Raw genomic sequence first — 19,057 nt, forward strand, 5'->3', positions numbered from 1 at the left:
TATACACAGGTAGATTGCAGAGGGCACGCTGTATATACTGCAGGTGCACAGAAGGGACATCCTATACACAGGTAGATTGCAGAGGGCAAGCTGTATATACAGTAGGTGCACAGAAGGGACATCCTATACACAGGTAGATTGCAGAGGGCACGCTGTATATACAGTAGGTGCACAGAAGGGACATCCTATACACAGGTAGATTGCAGAGGGCACGCTGTATGTACGGCAGGTGCACAGAAGGGACATCCTATACACAGGTAGATTGCAGAGGGCATGCTGTATGTACGGCAGGTGCACAGAAGGGACATCCTATACACAGGTAGATTGTAGAGGGCACGCTGTATATACGGCAGGTGCACAGAATGGACATCCTATACACAGGTAGATTGCAGAGGGCACGCTGTATGTACAGTAGGTGCACAGAAGGGACATCCTATACACAGGTAGATTGCAGAGGGCACGCTGTATGTACGGCAGGTGCACAGAAGGGACATCCTATACACAGGTAGATTGCAGAGGGCATCCTGTATGTACGGCAGGTGCACAGAAGGGACATCCTATACACAGGTAGATTGCAGAGGGCACGCTGTATATACAGTAGGTGCACAGAAGGGACATCCTATACAGGTAGATTGCAGAGGGCATGCTGTATATACAGTAGGTGCACAGAAGGGACATCCTATACACAGGTAGATTGCAGAGGGCACGCTGTATGTACGGCAGGTGCACAGAAGGGACATCCTATACACAGGTAGATTGCAGAGGGCACGCTGTATGTACGGCAGGTGCACAGAATGGACATCCTATACACAGGTAGATTGCAGAGGGCACGCTGTATGTACAGTAGGTGCACAGAAGGGACATCCTATACACAGGTAGATTGCAGAGGGCACGCTGTATATACTGCAGGTGCACAGAAGGGACATCCTATACACAGGTAGATTGCAGAGGGCACGCTGTATGTACGGCAGGTGCACAGAAGGGACATCCTATACACAGGTAGATTGTAGAGGGCACGCTGTATGTACAGTAGGTGCACAGAAGGGACATCCTATACACAGGTAGATTGCAGAGGGCATGCTGTATATACAGTAGGTGCACAGAAGGGACATCCTATACACAGGTAGATTGCAGAGGGCACGCTGTATGTACGGCAGGTGCACAGAAGGGACATCCTATACACAGGTAGATTGCAGAGGGCACGCTGTATGTACGGCAGGTGCACAGAAGGGACATCCTATACACAGGTAGATTGCAGAGGGCATGCTGTATGTACGGCAGGTGCACAGAAGGGACATCCTATACACAGGTAGATTGCAGAGGGCACGCTGTATATACAGTAGATGCACAGAAGGGACATCCTATACACAGGTAGATTGCAGAGGGCATGCTGTATATACAGTAGGTGCACAGAAGGGACATCCTATACACAGGTAGATTGCAGAGGGCACGCTGTATGTACGGCAGGTGCACAGAAGGGACATCCTATACACAGGTAGATTGCAGAGGGCACGCTGTATGTACGGCAGGTGCACAGAAGGGACATCCTATACACAGGTAGATTGCAGAGGGCATGCTGTATGTACGGCAGGTGCACAGAAGGGACATCCTATACACAGGTAGATTGCAGAGGGCACGCTGTATGTACTGCAGGTGCACAGAAGGGACATCCTATACACAGGTAGATTGCAGAGGGCACGCTGTATATACAGTAGGTGCACAGAAGGGACATCCTATACACAGGTAGATTGCAGAGGGCATGCTGTATATACAGTAGGTGCACAGAAGGGACATCCTATACACAGGTAGATTGCAGAGGGCACGCTGTATGTACGGCAGGTGCACAGAAGGGACATCCTATACACAGGTAGATTGCAGAGGGCACGCTGTATGTACGGCAGGTGCACAGAAGGGACATCGTATACACAGGTAGATTGCAGAGGGCATGCTGTATGTACTGCAGGTGCACAGAAGGGACATCCTATACACAGGTAGATTGCAGAGGGCACGCTGTATATACTGCAGGTGCACAGAAGGGACATCCTATACACAGGTAGATTGCAGAGGGCATGCTGTATGTACGGCAGGTGCACAGAAGGGACATCCTATACACAGGTAGATTGCAGAGGGCACGCTGTATATACAGTAGGTGCACAGAAGGGACATCCTATACACAGGTAGATTGCAGAGGGCACGCTGTATATACTGCAGGTGCACAGAAGGGACATCCTATACACAGGTAGATTGCAGAGGGCACGCTGTATGTACGGCAGGTGCACAGAAGGGACATCCTATACGTAGATTGCAGAGGGCACGCTGTATGTACGGCAGGTGCACAGAAGGGACATCCTATACACAGGTAGATTGCAGAGGGCATGCTGTATGTACGGCAGGTGCACAGAAGGGACATCCTATACACAGGTAGATTGCAGAGGGCATGCTGTATATACTGCAGGTGCACAGAAGGGACATCCTATACACAGGTAGATTGCAGAGGGCACGCTGTATGTACGGCAGGTGCACAGAAGGGACATCCTATACACAGGTAGATTGCAGAGGGCATGCTGTATGTACGGCAGGTGCACAGAAGGGACATCCTATACACAGGTAGATTGCAGAGGGCACGCTGTATATACTGCAGGTGCACAGAAGGGACATCCTATACACAGGTAGATTGCAGAGGGCACCCTGTATGTACGGCAGGTGCACAGAAGGGACATCCTATACACAGGTAGATTGCAGAGGGCACGCTGTATGTACGGCAGGTGCACAGAAGGGACATCCTATACACAGGTAGATTGCAGAGGGCACGCTGTATATACAGTAGGTGCACAGAAGGGACATCCTATACAGGTAGATTGCAGAGGGCATGCTGTATATACAGTAGGTGCACAGAAGGGACATCCTATACACAGGTAGATTGCAGAGGGCACGCTGTATGTACGGCAGGTGCACAGAAGGGACATCCTATACACAGGTAGATTGCAGAGGGCATGCTGTATGTACGGCAGGTGCACAGAATGGACATCCTATACACAGGTAGATTGCAGAGGGCACGCTGTATGTACAGTAGGTGCACAGAAGGGACATCCTATACACAGGTAGATTGCAGAGGGCACGCTGTATGTACGGCAGGTGCACAGAAGGGACATCCTATACACAGGTAGATTGTAGAGGGCACGCTGTATGTACGGCAGGTGCACAGAAGGGACATCCTATACACAGGTAGATTGCAGAGGGCACGCTGTATATACAGTAGGTGCACAGAAGGGACATCCTATACACAGGTAGATTGCAGAGGGCACGCTGTATATACAGTAGGTGCACAGAAGGGACATCCTATACACAGGTAGATTGCAGAGGGCATGCTGTATGTACAGTAGGTGCACAGAAGGGACATCCTATACACAGGTAGATTGCAGAGGGCATGCTGTATATACAGTAGGTGCACAGAAGGGACATCCTATACACAGGTAGATTGCAGAGGGCACGCTGTATGTACGGCAGGTGCACAGAAGGGACATCCTATACACAGGTAGATTGCAGAGGGCACGCTGTATGTACGGCAGGTGCACAGAAGGGACATCCTATACACAGGTAGATTGCAGAGGGCAAGCTGTATGTACTGCAGGTGCACAGAAGGGACATCCTATACACAGGTAGATTGCAGAGGGCACGCTGTATATACAGTAGGTGCACAGAAGGGACATCCTATACACAGGTAGATTGCAGAGGGCATGCTGTATATACAGTAGGTGCACAGAAGGGACATCCTATACACAGGTAGATTGCAGAGGGCACGCTGTATATACAGTAGGTGCACAGAAGGGACATCCTATACACAGGTAGATTGTAGAGGGCACGCTGTATATACAGTAGGTGCACAGAAGGGACATCCTATACACAGGTAGATTGCAGAGGGCACGCTGTATGTACGGCAGGTGCACAGAAGGGACATCCTATACACAGGTAGATTGCAGAGGGCACGCTGTATGTACGGCAGGTGCACAGAAGGGACATCCTATACACAGGTAGATTGCAGAGGGCATGCTGTATGTACTGCAGGTGCACAGAAGGGACATCCTATACACAGGTAGATTGCAGAGGGCACGCTGTATATACTGCAGGTGCACAGAAGGGACATCCTATACACAGGTAGATTGCAGAGGGCATGCTGTATGTACGGCAGGTGCACAGAAGGGACATCCTATACACAGGTAGATTGCAGAGGGCACGCTGTATATACAGTAGGTGCACAGAAGGGACATCCTATACACAGGTAGATTGCAGAGGGCACGCTGTATGTACGGCAGGTGCACAGAAGGGACATCCTATACACAGGTAGATTGCAGAGGGCACGCTGTATGTACGGCAGGTGCACAGAAGGGACATCGTATACACAGGTAGATTGCAGAGGGCATGCTGTATGTACTGCAGGTGCACAGAAGGGACATCCTATACACAGGTAGATTGCAGAGGGCACGCTGTATATACTGCAGGTGCACAGAAGGGACATCCTATACACAGGTAGATTGCAGAGGGCATGCTGTATGTACGGCAGGTGCACAGAAGGGACATCCTATACACAGGTAGATTGCAGAGGGCACGCTGTATATACAGTAGGTGCACAGAAGGGACATCCTATACACAGGTAGATTGCAGAGGGCACGCTGTATATACTGCAGGTGCACAGAAGGGACATCCTATACACAGGTAGATTGCAGAGGGCACGCTGTATGTACGGCAGGTGCACAGAAGGGACATCCTATACGTAGATTGCAGAGGGCACGCTGTATGTACGGCAGGTGCACAGAAGGGACATCCTATACACAGGTAGATTGCAGAGGGCATGCTGTATGTACGGCAGGTGCACAGAAGGGACATCCTATACACAGGTAGATTGCAGAGGGCATGCTGTATATACTGCAGGTGCACAGAAGGGACATCCTATACACAGGTAGATTGCAGAGGGCACGCTGTATGTACGGCAGGTGCACAGAAGGGACATCCTATACACAGGTAGATTGCAGAGGGCATGCTGTATGTACGGCAGGTGCACAGAAGGGACATCCTATACACAGGTAGATTGCAGAGGGCACGCTGTATATACTGCAGGTGCACAGAAGGGACATCCTATACACAGGTAGATTGCAGAGGGCACCCTGTATGTACGGCAGGTGCACAGAAGGGACATCCTATACACAGGTAGATTGCAGAGGGCACGCTGTATGTACGGCAGGTGCACAGAAGGGACATCCTATACACAGGTAGATTGCAGAGGGCACGCTGTATATACAGTAGGTGCACAGAAGGGACATCCTATACAGGTAGATTGCAGAGGGCATGCTGTATATACAGTAGGTGCACAGAAGGGACATCCTATACACAGGTAGATTGCAGAGGGCACGCTGTATGTACGGCAGGTGCACAGAAGGGACATCCTATACACAGGTAGATTGCAGAGGGCATGCTGTATGTACGGCAGGTGCACAGAATGGACATCCTATACACAGGTAGATTGCAGAGGGCACGCTGTATGTACAGTAGGTGCACAGAAGGGACATCCTATACACAGGTAGATTGCAGAGGGCACGCTGTATGTACGGCAGGTGCACAGAAGGGACATCCTATACACAGGTAGATTGTAGAGGGCACGCTGTATGTACGGCAGGTGCACAGAAGGGACATCCTATACACAGGTAGATTGCAGAGGGCACGCTGTATATACAGTAGGTGCACAGAAGGGACATCCTATACACAGGTAGATTGCAGAGGGCACGCTGTATATACAGTAGGTGCACAGAAGGGACATCCTATACACAGGTAGATTGCAGAGGGCATGCTGTATGTACAGTAGGTGCACAGAAGGGACATCCTATACACAGGTAGATTGCAGAGGGCATGCTGTATATACAGTAGGTGCACAGAAGGGACATCCTATACACAGGTAGATTGCAGAGGGCACGCTGTATGTACGGCAGGTGCACAGAAGGGACATCCTATACACAGGTAGATTGCAGAGGGCACGCTGTATGTACGGCAGGTGCACAGAAGGGACATCCTATACACAGGTAGATTGCAGAGGGCAAGCTGTATGTACTGCAGGTGCACAGAAGGGACATCCTATACACAGGTAGATTGCAGAGGGCACGCTGTATATACAGTAGGTGCACAGAAGGGACATCCTATACACAGGTAGATTGCAGAGGGCATGCTGTATATACAGTAGGTGCACAGAAGGGACATCCTATACACAGGTAGATTGCAGAGGGCACGCTGTATATACAGTAGGTGCACAGAAGGGACATCCTATACACAGGTAGATTGTAGAGGGCACGCTGTATATACAGTAGGTGCACAGAAGGGACATCCTATACACAGGTAGATTGCAGAGGGCACGCTGTATGTACGGCAGGTGCACAGAAGGGACATCCTATACACAGGTAGATTGCAGAGGGCACGCTGTATGTACGGCAGGTGCACAGAAGGGACATCCTATACACAGGTAGATTGCAGAGGGCATGCTGTATGTACTGCAGGTGCACAGAAGGGACATCCTATACACAGGTAGATTGCAGAGGGCACGCTGTATATACTGCAGGTGCACAGAAGGGACATCCTATACACAGGTAGATTGCAGAGGGCATGCTGTATGTACGGCAGGTGCACAGAAGGGACATCCTATACACAGGTAGATTGCAGAGGGCACGCTGTATATACAGTAGGTGCACAGAAGGGACATCCTATACACAGGTAGATTACAGAGGGCACGCTGTATGTACGGCAGGTGCACAGAAGGGACATCCTATACGTAGATTGCAGAGGGCACGCTGTATGTACGGCAGGTGCACAGAAGGGACATCCTATACACAGGTAGATTGCAGAGGGCATGCTGTATGTACGGCAGGTGCACAGAAGGGACATCCTATACACAGGTAGATTGCAGAGGGCATGCTGTATATACTGCAGGTGCACAGAAGGGACATCCTATACACAGGTAGATTGCAGAGGGCACGCTGTATGTACGGCAGGTGCACAGAAGGGACATCCTATACACAGGTAGATTGCAGAGGGCATGCTGTATGTACGGCAGGTGCACAGAAGGGACATCCTATACACAGGTAGATTGCAGAGGGCACGCTGTATATACTGCAGGTGCACAGAAGGGACATCCTATACACAGGTAGATTGCAGAGGGCACCCTGTATGTACGGCAGGTGCACAGAAGGGACATCCTATACACAGGTAGATTGCAGAGGGCACGCTGTATGTACGGCAGGTGCACAGAAGGGACATCCTATACACAGGTAGATTGCAGAGGGCACGCTGTATGTACGGCAGGTGCACAGAAGGGACATCCTATACACAGGTAGATTGCAGAGGGCACGCTGTATGTACGGCAGGTGCACAGAAGGGACATCCTATACACAGGTAGATTGCAGAGGGCACGCTGTATATACAGCAGGTGCACAGAAGGGACATCCTATACACAGGTAGATTGCAGAGGGCACGCTGTATGTACGGCAGGTGCACAGAAGGGACATCCTATACACAGGTAGATTGCAGAGGGCATGCTGTATGTACGGCAGGTGCACAGAATGGACATCCTATACACAGGTAGATTGCAGAGGGCACGCTGTATGTACAGTAGGTGCACAGAAGGGACATCCTATACACAGGTAGATTGCAGAGGGCACGCTGTATGTACGGCAGGTGCACAGAAGGGACATCCTATACACAGGTAGATTGTAGAGGGCACGCTGTATGTACGGCAGGTGCACAGAAGGGACATCCTATACACAGGTAGATTGCAGAGGGCACGCTGTATGTACGGCAGGTGCACAGAAGGGACATCCTATACACAGGTAGATTGCAGAGGGCACGCTGTATATACAGTAGGTGCACAGAAGGGACATCCTATACACAGGTAGATTGCAGAGGGCACGCTGTATGTACGGCAGGTGCACAGAAGGGACATCCTATACACAGGTAGATTGCAGAGGGCACGCTGTATATACTGCAGGTGCACAGAAGGGACATCCTATACACAGGTAGATTGCAGAGGGCACGCTGTATGTACAGTAGGTGCACAGAAGGGACATCCTATACACAGGTAGATTGTAGAGGGCACGCTGTATGTACGGCAGGTGCACAGAAGGGACATCCTATACACAGGTAGATTGCAGAGGGCACGCTGTATATACAGTAGGTGCACAGAAGGGACATCCTATACACAGGTAGATTGCAGAGGGCACGCTGTATATACAGTAGGTGCACAGAAGGGACATCCTATACACAGGTAGATTGCAGAGGGCATGCTGTATGTACAGTAGGTGCACAGAAGGGACATCCTATACACAGGTAGATTGCAGAGGGCATGCTGTATATACAGTAGGTGCACAGAAGGGACATCCTATACACAGGTAGATTGCAGAGGGCACGCTGTATGTACGGCAGGTGCACAGAAGGGACATCCTATACACAGGTAGATTGCAGAGGGCACGCTGTATGTACGGCAGGTGCACAGAAGGGACATCCTATACACAGGTAGATTGCAGAGGGCAAGCTGTATGTACTGCAGGTGCACAGAAGGGACATCCTATACACAGGTAGATTGCAGAGGGCACGCTGTATATACAGTAGGTGCACAGAAGGGACATCCTATACACAGGTAGATTGCAGAGGGCATGCTGTATATACAGTAGGTGCACAGAAGGGACATCCTATACACAGGTAGATTGCAGAGGGCACGCTGTATATACAGTAGGTGCACAGAAGGGACATCCTATACACAGGTAGATTGTAGAGGGCACGCTGTATATACAGTAGGTGCACAGAAGGGACATCCTATACACAGGTAGATTGCAGAGGGCACGCTGTATGTACGGCAGGTGCACAGAAGGGACATCCTATACACAGGTAGATTGCAGAGGGCACGCTGTATGTACGGCAGGTGCACAGAAGGGACATCCTATACACAGGTAGATTGCAGAGGGCATGCTGTATGTACTGCAGGTGCACAGAAGGGACATCCTATACACAGGTAGATTGCAGAGGGCACGCTGTATATACTGCAGGTGCACAGAAGGGACATCCTATACACAGGTAGATTGCAGAGGGCATGCTGTATGTACGGCAGGTGCACAGAAGGGACATCCTATACACAGGTAGATTGCAGAGGGCACGCTGTATATACAGTAGGTGCACAGAAGGGACATCCTATACACAGGTAGATTACAGAGGGCACGCTGTATGTACGGCAGGTGCACAGAAGGGACATCCTATACGTAGATTGCAGAGGGCACGCTGTATGTACGGCAGGTGCACAGAAGGGACATCCTATACACAGGTAGATTGCAGAGGGCATGCTGTATGTACGGCAGGTGCACAGAAGGGACATCCTATACACAGGTAGATTGCAGAGGGCATGCTGTATATACTGCAGGTGCACAGAAGGGACATCCTATACACAGGTAGATTGCAGAGGGCACGCTGTATGTACGGCAGGTGCACAGAAGGGACATCCTATACACAGGTAGATTGCAGAGGGCATGCTGTATGTACGGCAGGTGCACAGAAGGGACATCCTATACACAGGTAGATTGCAGAGGGCACGCTGTATATACTGCAGGTGCACAGAAGGGACATCCTATACACAGGTAGATTGCAGAGGGCACCCTGTATGTACGGCAGGTGCACAGAAGGGACATCCTATACACAGGTAGATTGCAGAGGGCACGCTGTATGTACGGCAGGTGCACAGAAGGGACATCCTATACACAGGTAGATTGCAGAGGGCACGCTGTATGTACGGCAGGTGCACAGAAGGGACATCCTATACACAGGTAGATTGCAGAGGGCACGCTGTATGTACGGCAGGTGCACAGAAGGGACATCCTATACACAGGTAGATTGCAGAGGGCACGCTGTATATACAGCAGGTGCACAGAAGGGACATCCTATACACAGGTAGATTGCAGAGGGCACGCTGTATGTACGGCAGGTGCACAGAAGGGACATCCTATACACAGGTAGATTGCAGAGGGCATGCTGTATGTACGGCAGGTGCACAGAATGGACATCCTATACACAGGTAGATTGCAGAGGGCACGCTGTATGTACAGTAGGTGCACAGAAGGGACATCCTATACACAGGTAGATTGCAGAGGGCACGCTGTATGTACGGCAGGTGCACAGAAGGGACATCCTATACACAGGTAGATTGTAGAGGGCACGCTGTATGTACGGCAGGTGCACAGAAGGGACATCCTATACACAGGTAGATTGCAGAGGGCACGCTGTATGTACGGCAGGTGCACAGAAGGGACATCCTATACACAGGTAGATTGCAGAGGGCACGCTGTATATACAGTAGGTGCACAGAAGGGACATCCTATACACAGGTAGATTGCAGAGGGCACGCTGTATGTACGGCAGGTGCACAGAAGGGACATCCTATACACAGGTAGATTGCAGAGGGCACGCTGTATATACTGCAGGTGCACAGAAGGGACATCCTATACACAGGTAGATTGCAGAGGGCACGCTGTATGTACAGTAGGTGCACAGAAGGGACATCCTATACACAGGTAGATTGTAGAGGGCACGCTGTATGTACGGCAGGTGCACAGAAGGGACATCCTATACACAGGTAGATTGCAGAGGGCATGCTGTATATACAGTAGGTGCACAGAAGGGACATCCTATACACAGGTAGATTGCAGAGGGCATGCTGTATATACAGTAGGTGCACAGAAGGGACATCCTATACACAGGTAGATTGCAGAGGGCACGCTGTATGTACGGCAGGTGCACAGAAGGGACATCCTATACACAGGTAGATTGCAGAGGGCACGCTGTATGTACGGCAGGTGCACAGAAGGGACATCCTATACACAGGTAGATTGCAGAGGGCAAGCTGTATGTACTGCAGGTGCACAGAAGGGACATCCTATACACAGGTAGATTGCAGAGGGCACGCTGTATATACAGTAGGTGCACAGAAGGGACATCCTATACACAGGTAGATTGCAGAGGGCATGCTGTATATACAGTAGGTGCACAGAAGGGACATCCTATACACAGGTAGATTGCAGAGGGCACGCTGTATGTACGGCAGGTGCACAGAAGGGACATCCTATACACAGGTAGATTGCAGAGGGCACGCTGTATGTACGGCAGGTGCACAGAAGGGACATCCTATACACAGGTAGATTGCAGAGGGCATGCTGTATGTACTGCAGGTGCACAGAACGGACATCCTATACACAGGTAGATTGCAGAGGGCACGCTGTATATACTGCAGGTGCACAGAAGGGACATCCTATACACAGGTAGATTGCAGAGGGCATGCTGTATGTACGGCAGGTGCACAGAAGGGACATCCTATACACAGGTAGATTGCAGAGGGCACGCTGTATATACAGTAGGTGCACAGAAGGGACATCCTATACACAGGTAGATTACAGAGGGCACGCTGTATGTACGGCAGGTGCACAGAAGGGACATCCTATACACAGGTAGATTGCAGAGGGCACGCTGTATGTACGGCAGGTGCACAGAAGGGACATCCTATACACAGGTAGATTGCAGAGGGCACGCTGTATGTACGGCAGGTGCACAGAAGGGACATCCTATACACAGGTAGATTGCAGAGGGCAAGCTGTATGTACTGCAGGTGCACAGAAGGGACATCCTATACACAGGTAGATTGCAGAGGGCACGCTGTATATACAGTAGGTGCACAGAAGGGACATCCTATACACAGGTAGATTGCAGAGGGCATGCTGTATATACAGTAGGTGCACAGAAGGGACATCCTATACACAGGTAGATTGCAGAGGGCACGCTGTATGTACGGCAGGTGCACAGAAGGGACATCCTATACACAGGTAGATTGCAGAGGGCACGCTGTATGTACGGCAGGTGCACAGAAGGGACATCATATACACAGGTAGATTGCAGAGGGCATGCTGTATGTACTGCAGGTGCACAGAAGGGACATCCTATACACAGGTAGATTGCAGAGGGCACGCTGTATATACTGCAGGTGCACAGAAGGGACATCCTATACACAGGTAGATTGCAGAGGGCATGCTGTATGTACGGCAGGTGCACAGAAGGGACATCCTATACACAGGTAGATTGCAGAGGGCACGCTGTATATACAGTAGGTGCACAGAAGGGACATCCTATACACAGGTAGATTACAGAGGGCACGCTGTATGTACGGCAGGTGCACAGAAGGGACATCCTATACGTAGATTGCAGAGGGCACGCTGTATGTACGGCAGGTGCACAGAAGGGACATCCTATACACAGGTAGATTGCAGAGGGCATGCTGTATGTACGGCAGGTGCACAGAAGGGACATCCTATACACAGGTAGATTGCAGAGGGCATGCTGTATATACTGCAGGTGCACAGAAGGGACATCCTATACACAGGTAGATTGCAGAGGGCACGCTGTATGTACGGCAGGTGCACAGAAGGGACATCCTATACACAGGTAGATTGCAGAGGGCATGCTGTATGTACGGCAGGTGCACAGAAGGGACATCCTATACACAGGTAGATTGCAGAGGGCACGCTGTATATACTGCAGGTGCACAGAAGGGACATCCTATACACAGGTAGATTGCAGAGGGCACCCTGTATGTACGGCAGGTGCACAGAAGGGACATCCTATACACAGGTAGATTGCAGAGGGCACGCTGTATGTACGGCAGGTGCACAGAAGGGACATCCTATACACAGGTAGATTGCAGAGGGCACGCTGTATGTACGGCAGGTGCACAGAAGGGACATCCTATACACAGGTAGATTGCAGAGGGCACGCTGTATGTACGGCAGGTGCACAGAAGGGACATCCTATACACAGGTAGATTGCAGAGGGCATGCTGTATGTACGGCAGGTGCACAGAAGGGACATCCTATACGTAGATTGCAGAGGGCACGCTGTATGTACGGCAGGTGCACAGAAGGGACATCCTATACACAGGTAGATTGCAGAGGGCACGCTGTATATACAGCAGGTGCACAGAAGGGACATCCTATACACAGGTAGATTGCAGAGGGCACGCTGTATGTACGGCAGGTGCACAGAAGGGACATCCTATACACAGGTAGATTGCAGAGGGCATGCTGTATGTACGGCAGGTGCACAGAATGGACATCCTATACACAGGTAGATTGCAGAGGGCACGCTGTATGTACGGCAGGTGCACAGAAGGGACATCCTATACACAGGTAGATTGTAGAGGGCACGCTGTATGTACGGCAGGTGCACAGAAGGGACATCCTATACACAGGTAGATTGCAGAGGGCACGCTGTATATACAGTAGGTGCACAGAAGGGACATCCTATACACAGGTAGATTGCAGAGGGCATGCTGTATATACAGTAGGTGCACAGAAGGGACATCCTATACACAGGTAGATTGCAGAGGGCACGCTGTATGTACGGCAGGTGCACAGAAGGGACATCCTATACACAGGTAGATTGCAGAGGGCACGCTGTATGTACGGCAGGTGCACAGAAGGGACATCCTATACACAGGTAGATTGCAGAGGGCAAGCTGTATGTACTGCAGGTGCACAGAAGGGACATCCTATACACAGGTAGATTGCAGAAGGCACGCTGTATATACAGTAGGTGCACAGAAGGGACATCCTATACACAGGTAGATTGCAGAGGGCATGCTGTATATACAGTAGGTGCACAGAAGGGACATCCTATACACAGGTAGATTGCAGAGGGCACGCTGTATGTACGGCAGGTGCACAGAAGGGACATCCTATACACAGGTAGATTGCAGAGGGCACGCTGTATGTACGGCAGGTGCACAGAAGGGACATCCTATACACAGGTAGATTGCAGAGGGCATGCTGTATGTACTGCAGGTGCACAGAAGGGACATCCTATACACAGGTAGATTGCAGAGGGCACGCTGTATATACTGCAGGTGCACAGAAGGGACATCCTATACACAGGTAGATTGCAGAGGGCATGCTGTATGTACGGCAGGTGCACAGAAGGGACATCCTATACACAGGTAGATTGCAGAGGGCACGCTGTATATACAGTAGGTGCACAGAAGGGACATCCTATACACAGGTAGATTACAGAGGGCACGCTGTATGTACGGCAGGTGCACAGAAGGGACATCCTATACGTAGATTGCAGAGGGCACGCTGTATGTACGGCAGGTGCACAGAAGGGACATCCTATACACAGGTAGATTGCAGAGGGCATGCTGTATGTACGGCAGGTGCACAGAAGGGACATCCTATACACAGGTAGATTGCAGAGGGCATGCTGTATATACTGCAGGTGCACAGAAGGGACATCCTATACACAGGTAGATTGCAGAGGGCACGCTGTATGTACGGCAGGTGCACAGAAGGGACATCCTATACACAGGTAGATTGCAGAGGGCATGCTGTATGTACGGCAGGTGCACAGAAGGGACATCCTATACACAGGTAGATTGCAGAGGGCACGCTGTATATACTGCAGGTGCACAGAAGGGACATCCTATACACAGGTAGATTGCAGAGGGCACCCTGTATGTACGGCAGGTGCACAGAAGGGACATCCTATACACAGGTAGATTGCAGAGGGCACGCTGTATGTACGGCAGGTGCACAGAAGGGACATCCTATACACAGGTAGATTGCAGAGGGCACGCTGTATATACTGCAGGTGCACAGAAGGGACATCCTATACACAGGTAGATTGCAGAGGGCACGCTGTATGTACGGCAGGTGCACAGAAGGGACATCCTATACACAGGTAGATTGCAGAGGGCATGCTGTATGTACGGCAGGTGCACAGAAGGGACATCCTATACACAGGTAGATTGCAGAGGGCACGCTGTATGTACGGCAGGTGCACAGAAGGGACATCCTATACACAGGTAGATTGCAGAGGGCATGCTGTATGTACGGCAGGTGCACAGAAGGGACATCCTATACGTAGATTGCAGAGGGCACGCTGTATGTACGGCAGGTGCACAGAAGGGACATCCTATACACAGGTAGATTGCAGAGGGCACGCTGTATATACAGTAGGTGCACAGAAGGGACATCCTATACACAGGTAGATTGCAGAGGGCACGCTGTATGTACGGCAGGTGCACAGAAGGGACATCCTATACACAGGTAGATTGCAGAGGGCATGCTGTATGTACGGCAGGTGCACAGAAGGGACATCCTATACGTAGATTGCAGAGGGCATGCTGTATGTACGGCAGGTGCACAGAAGGGACATCCTATACGTAGATTGCAGAGGGCATGCTGTATGTACGGCAGGTGCACAGAAGGGACATCCTATACACAGGTAGATTGCAGAGGGCACGCTGTATATACAGCAGGTGCACAGAAGGGACATCCTATACACAGGTAGATTGCAGAGGGCACGCTGTATGTACTGCAGGTGCCCAGAAGGGACATCCTATACACAGGTAGATTGCAGAGGGCACGCTGTATATACAGTAGGTGCACAGAAGGGACATCCTATACACAGGTAGATTGCAGAGGGCACGCTGTATATACAGTAGGTGCACAGAAGGGACATCCTATACACAGGTAGATTGCAGAGGGCACGCTGTATGTACGGCAGGTGCACAGAAGGGACATCCTATACACAGGTAGATTGCAGAGGGCACGCTGTATGTACGGCAGGTGCACAGAAGGGACATCCTATACACAGGTAGATTGCAGAGGGCACGCTGTATATACAGTAGGTGCACAGAAGGGACATCCTATACACAGGTAGATTGCAGAGGGCATGCTGTATGTACTGCAGGTGCACAGAAGGGACATCCTATACACAGGTAGATTACAGAGGGCACGCTGTATGTACGGCAGGTGCACAGAAGGGACATCCTATACACAGGTAGATTGCAGAGGGCACGCTGTATATACAGTAGGTGCACAGAAGGGACATCCTATACACAGGTAGATTGCAGAGGGCATGCTGTATGTACTGCAGGTGCACAGAAGGGACATCCTATACACAGGTAGATTGCAGAGGGCACGCTGTATGTACAGTAGGTGCACAGAAGGGACATCCTATACACAGGTAGATTGCAGAGGGCACGCTGTATGTACGGCAGGTGCACAGAAGGGACATCCTATACACAGGTAGATTGTAGAGGGCACGCTGTATGTACGGCAGGTGCACAGAAGGGACATCCTATACACAGGTAGATTGCAGAGGGCATGCTGTATATACGGCAGGTGCACAGAAGGGACATCCTATACACAGGTAGATTGCAGAGGGCACGCTGTATATAGAGAAGGTCCTATATACCGGGAGAATGCAGGACATGTGGAATGCAGTGGAGAGGAGGACGCCCTGTACATGGGGTACAGCAGAGAGATGTATGATGCCACCTGATGGCTGACACATAACAGGATGGCATTAAGTCTTACGTCCGTACAGCAGCCGATTATCTTTTCACCACACTCAGCCACTTTTCCTTTGCCCCGGAAACGTTTCTTCTCCAATCTCCACTTCCGGTTTTTCCAAGCTATTTCCGCTCACGTGACTCGCTCTGCACGCTATTGGCTGCGTCATGGAAGCCCCGAGTGCTTGTGTTCTGAGGAGGCCGGCATTGTGTTGTATACCACGAGGATAGAAGCGGAGCAGGAGCGCTGCCTGTCAGGGGTCACGTGTGCGGCCAGCGTGCTCAGCACAGGCTTACCATGGAGCTGGTGTGGGGACTGGCGGGCACAACGACGTGCCACCCGAGGTGCAGGGCGCCGAGCTACAAGACAAAACCATATGTGCCAGCTGTGCGATACTGCGTGTACACGAGTCTGCTCCTGTCCTATGCAGCTACGGTGGCTATATGGTTAATTGCCAGTAACCGTAGCAAACATTACAGAACTGTCTCCACCTTTAAAGGCAACCTGCCATCAGTTTTTAGGGTTTGATCACTTCCCACACCTTCCTCATCGCCTGTGCCGCAGTCCACATTGTTTTCTATCGTCTCCCCCTGTATACCCCCAGGATACCTTTTATATTGCCCCCTACCAGTATGTTAATCCAGACACTCCAATGGGCTGAGGCATCTGGCTCTCGGCTCCTCTAGCTTTGATTGCTGGGAATGTTTATAGCAAAATGAAAGCTTACGCCTGCACAGTAGAATCGCTGGGTCGCACAGGTGCCCTTTGCTGTGCCCTACTGCGGGTGGGCATAAAACAACTGCATGCGCAGAGACACGTCATTTTGAGGTCCTATGTACCGAAACCAGTAGGGGAGAGCAAAGTGCACCAGCCTGCGATGATACTGCTCAGGCATTAGATTTCGGTTCCTGCATCATCCACACCAAAAAGAGGAAAATGAGAATGTCTGGCCATCTGTGACCGCATGCTGAAGCACACTTTGGTTATGCAGCAGGACAATGATCTAAAACACACCAGCAAGTCCACCTCTGAATGGCTTAAGAAAAACTAACTTAAGACTTTGGAGTGACCTAGTCAAAGTCCTGACCTTAATCTGATTGAGATGCTTTCCCTACCTCCCTAATTTTATTGCTAAGCTGTGACATCCCATCCAGATTCAGCTACTCCATTCCCTGCCTCTGCTATCATACCCGGCTATGATAGTATATTCGACAAAGAGAAAAGCACTACTGTATGATATGCACACTAAGAATCAAAGATAATAGTGTAGGAAAACTTTATTGGCACACACTATACAAAAAGATAAAACATAAGTAAAAACCAAGTGGGTCCAAAATTAGGTGCCACGCATATCACCGTATCTGATACGGCTTCGTCAGGGGATCCCCACTCATGCCCCTGCTCTCCTGGTTCAGCCCCCCTTCTGTCCCTCAGCTAGACGGATGCATCTCCTTGACACCCTTGGAGTACCCTATTCCAGGTTTTCCCATCTACCTTATCAGCTGCACCTTTCTGTTTCCATCAGCCCCTCCACAACATTAGCCCCTCTACTTGGGCTGCTTTTGATAACTTTGCTCAGGGTGTCTTGATCCATCCTGTACTGATGTGTCAGTGTGCACTTGATGCTAACCTTAGCAGGAATTCATTCCCCTGGGCTTTCTGACTGATGACCTATTACAGTTTAGTTTGGACCCCCAATATCCGTACTTTGGGCAATTAGGATTTTTCATAGGAGACAGTCCACTTATCTTAAACCGTATACAGGGTGTATAGACACCGTGGTGTGTTGGGTGTTTAAGTATAAGGATTAATACAGATATATTATTTATGGACATTATATCCTACATGATTATTTACATATGTGTGTATTTCCATTGTGGCATGTGGAGCAGGGCTTGAGTGGTTGGACCCACTTGGTTTTTACTTACCGTATATATTTGTGTATAAGTTGACCCGAGTATAAGCCAAGGCACCTAATTTTGCCTCGAAAAACTGGGAAACCTTATTGACTTGAGTATAAGCTGGGTATGCATTGTCCCCTAATAACTATTCTTGTATGCATGGTTCCTCATCCCCATCCTTGTATACATGGCTCATTCCCATCCTTGTCTGCATGGCTCCTTATTCCCATCCTTGTATGTATGGTCCCCATGAGAAAAAAGCATGAAAAAAAAAATACTACTTACCTTCCCTGCGCGTCCTCGCAGCATCTTGTTCCGCTGCCAGCAGCTCCTGCGGCTGGGCGATCACGTGTCCCTGCTCATTAAGGTAATGAATATTCACCTCTCTCCACGCCTATGGGAGTGGAGAGAGGTCCTGTCTCCTTGAGCATGTTTTGAACAGCTGACATGTGCCCAGAACAGCCGTGGGTGGATTCGCAATCCACCCGTGGTTATTAGCCAGTTAAATGCCACTGTCAAACTGACAGTGGCATTTAATGCGCGTTTCCGGCCATGTTTTTAAAAATATTTTTAAAAAATATAAAAGTTCAAATCACCATCCTTCGCCCCATTAAAAAAAAATCAAACATATATTGGTTATCGTTGCGTTCAGAATCGTCCGATCTATCAATAAAAAAAAGTTTAACCTGATAGCTAAACGGCGTAACGAGAAAAAAAAAGTAAATATGCCAAAATTATGTTTTT

The 19,057-nt window shown here is 50.2% G+C and overlaps 1 protein-coding gene across 1 annotated transcript in view; it reads right to left on the reverse strand.

Annotated features, from left to right (window-relative positions):
* LOC143767902 (uncharacterized) overlaps positions 1 to 16,558 on the reverse strand; it is a 79,602-nt gene extending 63,044 nt beyond the window's left edge. Inside the window, exon 1 of the mRNA XM_077256423.1 lies at positions 16,437 to 16,558. The gene's annotated coding sequence lies outside the window, so the exon portion shown is untranslated. The remainder of the gene's footprint in view (positions 1 to 16,436) is intronic.
* Positions 16,559 to 19,057: the final 2,499 nt, after the last annotated feature.

The sequence above is a fragment of the Ranitomeya variabilis genome, chromosome 4, assembly GCF_051348905.1.
Source record: "Ranitomeya variabilis isolate aRanVar5 chromosome 4, aRanVar5.hap1, whole genome shotgun sequence".
NCBI lineage: Eukaryota > Metazoa > Chordata > Amphibia > Anura > Dendrobatidae > Ranitomeya > Ranitomeya variabilis.